At 14.2% G+C, this 9,227-nt stretch overlaps 1 long non-coding RNA gene across 1 annotated transcript; it reads right to left on the bottom strand.

Moving 5' to 3' along the window:
• Positions 1 to 637: 637 nt before the first annotated feature.
• LOC100577109 lies at positions 638 to 7,931 on the bottom strand. The gene is made up of 3 exons (XR_003306211.1): positions 7,749 to 7,931; positions 6,875 to 6,934; positions 638 to 762 (listed from the first exon to the last, which is right to left on the bottom strand). It is a non-coding gene; the product is annotated as an uncharacterized LOC100577109 (long non-coding RNA).
• Between the last annotated feature and the right edge of the window lie 1,296 nt (positions 7,932 to 9,227).

The following is a 9,227-nucleotide window of genomic DNA, read 5'->3' as shown; positions in this document are numbered from 1 at the left end:
ATTTTATCGAGACGTTCAGAAAGAAAATGTTTGTTAATTCCATGAAGGTAATTAGAGACGAAAGTCAATACTAAGATAAGGACTTCTTCCAGCATTTCTATAGTGATAATCGTTAGTCCTATTATCATTCAAAGCTATCTTGTTTATCTATTGTGTCAATAAATACATATAATACAAATTATTATTATTTGATAGTTTTGTTAGCTCACAGGGATTGTTAATAATTCTAAGTACAGATGTAACTTGTATGATGAAAGTTTAAATCATCTTTTTGAGCAATGCTAACAATAATAAAATAATCAAAGATATAAACTGATTGAAAATCCGTAAGGAAGATCTTCAATTATCTTTAGATATCTATATTAACAATGAAATTTAATATTAAAGTGTGTCTACATGATTTTCTTTCTAAAAAATTGTAATTTAAGAATATAGATATTCTTTAATTTTTTTTTCCTTTTCGTTTCTATTGTTTATTTACTGTATATAATTATTGTATTGTTCAATTATTATATTTTGTATATTACTTTAATAAATCTCTATTGAGATTTTATAAATAAAAAAAATTAGCTTCTAAAAAAAATAATATTCTTTTAAAAAATATGAGAAAGCAATATGAGAAAAGATTACTTACCTTAATTTAATAAAATAAAATCTCAAAAAAAAAACATTTAAAGTTGAGATATTAAAATTACATAAATATGATGTCTGCAAAATTATCTCTATGTATATGTGAGTTCCATTGAATTGACATCGGTGAAACTAAAACAAAAAATTTAATCTATTAGATTATATATATATATATATATATATATATATATATATATATATATATATATATATATATATATATAAGAATAAAATCTTTTCATTTTAATAATTACATATATTCATCATATTATATATATATATATATATTTATTATATCAACTGATATATATATATATATATATATATATATATATATATATATCAGTTGATATAATAAAATCAATTACAAAAATTAATTGAAAAAATTACTATCAGTATACATAAAAGATTGAGAAATTTTGAAGAAAAAAAAAAAATAATAATTTAGGAGGATGTTAGATGGATTATCACTACAAATCAATAATAATAATAATAAAAGTGAAAGTAATTCATATAATAATTCACAATTATTTCAGAAAATGTAAAATAAGAAAATATTAAATTAGAATTTATTATATATTGCTCTCTCTCTTTCGCTCATTTTCGATATATCTTATTTTTTGTTAACATCACATGTTAATTGCATTATTTATTTAATTCAATTACTACATATGATCTTCTTCGCAAATAACATAATAGAGTCGAAAATATGTATAAGAGAAACTCCTTTTATTCTAATTCTAAAACTAATTAGATATTTTCCCTTGAATTTCTTTTCAATCCTTATATATTGCTCTAACAGTGACAAAAATCATATCATAATTGAAAACAATCTTTATCAGTGAAGTTAATGTTAGAAATTGTAATCAAAAGTGTATTACAAATATCCACAATAAATAAAAGAAAAAGAATTACAAAGAAAAACATTTAAGTGAAATTATTGGAATGAATTGATAAATAAAATTATTTTGTAAAAATAAAAAAAACATTCTGCGAATCTCGAAATTTTTTATTATACAAACATTATGGCATCATAAAATAATATAATATTTTTCGAAAGATCTCGAAAAATAGATATTAGGATGGATAAAAAATATATCAGACAAAAAAGATTTAAAAATTATAGCAAAAATATTACCAAATCTTATTAAATCAAACTTAGAAAGCCATTTGAATGAATTTAGGATAAAGAGACAAATTCGAAAAAAAAATCATTTATTTCATACAAAAATAGACAAACTAATTTTATAAAAATTAATTTGATTAGATTCATGAACATGATCAAAAGTGATATTTACAAATGAAATTTAATAGATTTAGACCCAATGGAAAAATTAGATATCATAATGATGAAAAATATAAAAAAAAATTAACAATAAAAATATTAAACAATAAACGAAGACAATAATAAAAGAAGATGTTAAATCAGTTTAATTTCTTTTAATTTTTATTTTTTAGAAAATCAAGATTGAATATATCGTATAATTGATGAATTCTAAAATTTGTTTTTCTCGAAAACTAATTATTAATTAATTTTTAATTTAATTAATTTTAATTAATAGAAATAAATAATATATTTAAAAATTACTAATTTTTTTTATTTTCAATTAACTCTATTTTTTTTTATTTTTATTATTTTTCTTTATTTTCACATATAAAATAATATCAAATAATATCAAATAATCTTCTATTTATAATTAAATATATAATATTAAAAAAATAAAATATATATAATATATAATTTATAATAAACTTATTATAAATATTATATAAAATATTAAGTTATACCAATTTTTCGCTTATAACTGAAAAATCTTCAAATTCAATTATTTTGAAAACAAAATTTTGAAGAAAAAATTTTATTTTATTTATTTATTTTTTTAATCAAATCATTTTATTGTATATATTATTTGGCCAGACTTTAATAGTTTGTATATAATATTATATATAAAATAATTCAATTTATATCATTGAATATAAAACTATGTTTTAAATATTTATTTTGTTATTCAAAATTTATAAATATTTATTTTGTTATTCAAAATTTATATTATTCAAATTATATCATACTAAACTGTCCTACATTTATATTCTAACTAATTCATATAATAGAAACTCCATGGGTTATATTTTACTTTATATTAAATAATAAAATATTACTAATGTTCTTTAATATAATAAAATAACAAAATAACAAAATAACAAAATAAATATTAGATTCATTTTAATTTTTAAAAAAAATTTTTATTACTCATATTTTTTTTTGTACTATCTCAAAATAATTCAATTAATAAATAAAAAGAAATATTCTTTTATTACATTTTTCATTTTTGTTAATCATTTTGAAAATTTTATTTATTCTATATATTATTCTTAATTATTTTATTATAATTCATAGAAATTAATAATAAAAAAAATAATAACAAAAAAAGAAAGATTTATAAAAATTTGACTTACATAATGATAAAATGTATTTAACATAAATCTTTAAAAGCTAAATAATTTATAAAAATTTAAAAAATATAATATAAATAAATTTTTTATCGTATAATATAATATATAATATAATAAAAAATTATAATACATTATAAAAAATTCAAATATTAATATAGAATTATATTAAATTGAATAAAATATATATAATATATAATAATTATATATATATAAATTTACATATATATAAAAATATATAAATATATATAAAATATATAAACAAAAATATGTAGCAGTAGAAATTAATTTAATAAAAGCTGAAGATATAAATAATAAATAAATATAAGTAGAAAAATAGAAAACATAATGATAACATTATAAATTAATAATTTTATAATATAATAATATAATAATAACAGATTTCTATAATATAATAATATAGTAATAGATAAAACAAAAATAAAGGAAATTGAAAAAAAATTTCAGTCAGATCAAAAAAAAAAAAAAATAAAATTATGAAAAAAAAAATACGAAATTAAAATTTAGATGTAAGAAAAAATTAAAAATAATTAAATAAAAATATTTTTATTATAATTATAATTTATTTAAAAATTAATATTGTGAATTAATATTAATTAAATTAATATAAAAATTAAAGATAAAATATTATTATAAGTTAATAAAAAATTTAATTTCTATAATATATTTCCAAAATATATACTTGAAGTTTATTAAGTAAAAAATTAATTTAAGATGAAATTATATTATATAATAAAAAAAAATATAATATATATATATATATAAAATTAATATTTGAATCTTTCAAATTAATTTTCTCATAATTTATTACTATAAAATTATAAAAAAAAATATAAAAAATATATAATAATGAAAAATATATTAATATTAATGAACACTTAATTAATTGTTTACCAAGTCATGTTAATAAGATATAATTTTTAATAAATAATAATAGATTTTATTAAAAAAATTAAATTTTATAATTTAATATTATATAAAGTAATATAAATATAAATATATAAATATGTAAAATTAAGAATGATATAACTAAATCAATTACTTCACTAAGTTTATTTGGAATTGCATATAAAATTGAATAAGCAAAGAAAAAATATCACTCAGATTTAATGCAAGTAAGAATATTTACTAGATTAGCAATTTTAAAGTTATCTGGATCACCTAAATAGTATGGATATTGAAAATTAATAAATAAATAAATAATAAAATAAATAAAATAATATAAAATTCTAATAAATCTTTTATAGAAAAACATGAAATGAAATTTTATAATTATTAAAATTTAATCTAATTGGGTTTGAAGATCCTGTTAAGTGTAATGCAAATAAATGAAGAATTACTATAAATAATATAATTACTAATGATAAAATAAAATGAAATGAAAAAATCAATTTAGTATTGCATTATTAATTAAAAATCCACCTAAATTCATCAAACAATTTCCAATTGTATCTTCATGTATGGAATTGTTGATTATAAATTAGTAATAAATATTGCATCTCAATATATTTGACCTCACCATATTATTCATATGGATTAATTATATTGACTATATTTTTGATTTAATTTTTTTTTTAATTAATAAAAAAATGAATTGTTTATTTGCAAATTTAATATTACTAATTTCATTATTATTAATTTTTATGTCAATAAATTTATTAGTTTTTTTATTTATCTTATGAATTAGTATTATTATTAATTTTTTATATAATCATAAAATGAAGTTAAAAGTGAAAAAGAAAATGAATGATTATCAAGATTTCATTTTATAATAATTTTATAATATTTTATAATATTTATATATTTATATTTTATAATAATTTTTTTTTATATTATATTTATTGAATTAAGTATAGATCAATATTTATATTAATAGAAATAATAAGTTTAAATTTATATTTAATATTATTTATTTATTTATTAATATCATTTTTGATAAAATTTTATTTATATATTTTATGGATGATTATTAAAAGCTCATATTATAAACATATGATAAACATCTTATCATGAATTAATAATTTTGACATCAATTATATTAAAATTAGAAAGATATTTGGATTATTACAATTAATAATAATTTATAAAATATTTAAATATATTAATTTTTTAATTATTATTAATATATTTATTGTTTTAATTTTAAGATTAATATGTTAATATGATATAAAATCAATTATTGATCAATATTTCATCTGTTCATATAAGATTAATAATTATAAGAACCACTTTTTTAACGATAAGGTTATCAGGAAGTTATTTAATAATGATTTCTTACGGATTAAGATCATTAGGATTATTTTTTTTAATAAAAATAATTAATAGACAAAGAAATAAACATTTAATACTTATTAATATAATTAATTTTATACCTTCAATTTCTTTGATATTATTTATATTGTATATACATCATATAATATACATCAAATATAGGATCTCTAGTTTTAGTAAATTCAGTAAATGAAGTTACATTAATAATTGATTTATTATCTTGACATAAATATTTAATAATTTTAATTTTATATTATTTATTCAATTTATTTATATTTATTAATCATGGAAAGTTTATATTGAATTTAAAATTAAAAATGGAATAATAATTAAATATTTTATTTTGTTGTATTGAATATTATATTTTTAAAATTATATTTCATTTAAATATTTAAATAGTTGAAATAAAAATATTAATTTATGAAATCAGTAATATAAATTAATTTATTTTAAATTATTTAAAAAATATTTCTTTGTGGAATTATATTATTTACTTTTATTTATATTACTACATTTATAGTAATAACTTTAAATTTAATAATATTAAATAAATTTATAGTTTTAAAATTATTAATTTATTCAATTAATTCAATAAACTTTCATTTTTTAAAAAGAAATAAAAGAAAAAAATATAAAACAAGTCGAAGAAAGCAGAAAAAAATGTAGTACAAATATTAAAAAATTATTTTTTTGGAAAAAATTATATTAAAAAAAAAAAATAAGCTTAATATAGAAATTATTTAATATAGAATTATTGACAATTTTAAAATAATTGTAAAAAATAAATGAATCACTTATACCAATTAAATTAATGAAATCAAATAGTAATAATTTTAATCTTGCTTTTTAATTGGCAAAATTTATTAAATTTTTTTTAATAAAATTTTTAATAAAATTATTAATATCAATAATCTCATTAAAAATTTAATCATTTTATTTGAAATGATATAATTCAGTTAATTATTCTATAACTATTAGAAAACAAACAATTATATATTTTATAATATATAATTAAACAGAAATTTTAAGGACAATGAGTAAACATATACAAAAATGTGATTATCAAAAATAAAGCAAATCAAATAAAATAAAGAATTCAAAAAATTATAAAGATATAACAACAATTAAGAACAATTTAAGAAAATAATGAAGGATGCATAAGATACATAATTGTGTGTAATTTATATAATTTACAAATAATATATACATATGTTGCAATATATAATTTAAAATTATTTAATATATTTAAATTTTATTATTTTATAATTTTTTATATGAAAGAATTTCAATAAAAATAACATATAATAGTAATATATATCATTATTGAATTATAAAAATTTTGTAATAATATATATATATATATATATTTGTAATATATATATATATATATATATAATATAAATATAATCTTATAATAATATTAATAAATTAATATTAAACAAAATAAGGAGAAGTTTCAAAATATTCCAAATAAATAAGTTTTTTCTTTTAACTTACTTACTTATTTGCTTGTAGAATATCCTTTTGTTTGATTGCACGATTAAGACCATTCTAACATATTCTATATAAAGAAAAAAAAAATTTCTTATAATATATATAAAATAAAAAATATTATAAATTATAATATTTTTCTATAAAATAATAAAAATTATTTTTAATTAAAATATAAAATAATTAAAATGAAAATATATTATAATCAATGAATTTTATTATTACTTTTCAATAAAATCTGATTTAATTTTAAAACTATCAATTTTAAAACTATCCAATAATAAAAATTACTTTTAATTAAAATATAAAATAATTAAAATGAAAATATATTATAATCAATGAATTTTATTATTATTCTTCAATAAAATCTGATTTAATTTTAAAACTATTAATGTCATTTTATACATGTACTTTTTAAGAAAAAATTATAAAATTAAAAATAATTATATTAAAAACTTAAAAACAATTATAAAAATGTACAATATGTATAATAAATTATCAAATATAAAATACATAATAAAAATCAAAATTTAATTAAACTTTATTTTGGAACATCAAAAATTGTTGCCTTTTTGTATCTTCTAGTAGTTTTTGACAAATAGAATAAAAATATTGATCTTAAAAATCTACTAGTTTAAAATTTATTTATAATTTAATAAAAGTTAATTATTTTTAAATATATTTAATAGATTACGCCATGTTGATTTGTATCATTTAATAAAACGGAATTACTATTTGTATAAAAATGATGATTACTTAAATATAATAAGTTAAATTCAGTTAAATATTTATTTTTTTAATTTACCCGCATAATTTAATGATACAATTGCAATGATTTTTTGAATGATACAAATCGATACAAAATTGAAATAAAAATAACTTACCAAAATAACAATCACGTTGCTATTGCGGTAGACGATCAGAGAAAAATTAACGTTAACCAATTCGGTATTTTGAAATTATTATTTAACTGTTCCCCATATATATCAGTGACTTCGTTCATTGGACGAATTGTATATAGAAACCAATATGACATTCTAGTAACTTATCAAATACATTTAAAATCACTAACTTTACATATAAATAATTTTTAAAGCAGATTCCTATATTTAAAATTAACATTTTTGGACTTTACTCGTTAAAATTATTAAAAAGTACAAGAAAAGTTAACAATTTGTAATAAAACAATTTGTAATGAAATTAAAATTTAACCTTAAATTTTTAATTACAAAATTATTTTTAAATTATTAGCACAATAAAATAGATATAATATTTTTATAGAATTTATTGATTTAGACATGTTTAGTAATTTAATTAAGTGATGAATAATTTAGTAATTTACTGAATAGGCACTAGGATTTAGTATCGAGACACTAGAATTTACTAACATAATTTATTTCAATTAGTTACTAAAACGATTTAGTCTAGTAAATCTATTCTGTTGAATTTTTTTAATCATATAGGCTTTCCCACTTATTAGGAAGTAACTATATCTACTATCTATAGAATTATTCTTATAAAAAAAAATATATATTTTTTAAAGAAAAATATATATATCTTTTTTTTTTATTCTTATTTTTCCTATTTTCTTTTTTTTATTTCTAATCTTTTTTTAATCTTTTCTTCAAATCTTTTTTTATATTTGAAAAAATATCATTAAATTTAAAATGGATTTCATTTCAAATAATCGAATAATTAAAAATTTTAGAATTCTGAAATATTGAACATTTGTTAATATATTATTTTTCAATATCGGATTAGAAAAATTATTTTCGCTAATTGAAGTATTATATAGAAAAAGAAAAAAATCGTTTTATACTAAAAAATATTAAATCAATATTATCAATAATGTATAATTTAATAATTAAAATAATAAAATAAAAATATAATATATAACTAATTTTATAATGAAATAGAAAATGATAATAAATTGTTATTAGAAATCAAAAAAATATGAAATTGAGACTAAAGAAATCTTATTGTAATTTTTTTTAAATTATTAAGCTATAATATTTTAAATTTAAAGATATATTTTTTTTTTTATTCAGAAATGTTATTTCATTTGATAAAATGGATATAATATATTTCAATAAAAATTTTTTTCACAAATTATATCTTTATTTATATATTATATATAATATATATAAATATATATAAATATATATATAAATGTATATAAATCATTGTTGATGAAAAGAATAAATCTTATATTTGTTTGTATATATTTGTATCATTCTCTTTTTCAGTTTGGTTTTTAAAGTTTTTAAAATTAGTTACATATTTTCAATCTTTGACCTTTATTTTTATTATATATTTATATATTTATAATATATTTATTATTATTTATTCTATTTATATATCTT

The sequence above is a fragment of the Apis mellifera genome, linkage group LG16, assembly GCF_003254395.2.
Source record: "Apis mellifera strain DH4 linkage group LG16, Amel_HAv3.1, whole genome shotgun sequence".
NCBI lineage: Eukaryota > Metazoa > Arthropoda > Insecta > Hymenoptera > Apidae > Apis > Apis mellifera.
Note: the sequence above shows the minus strand (reverse complement) of the source record. Positions and strands in the feature narration are given on the sequence as shown.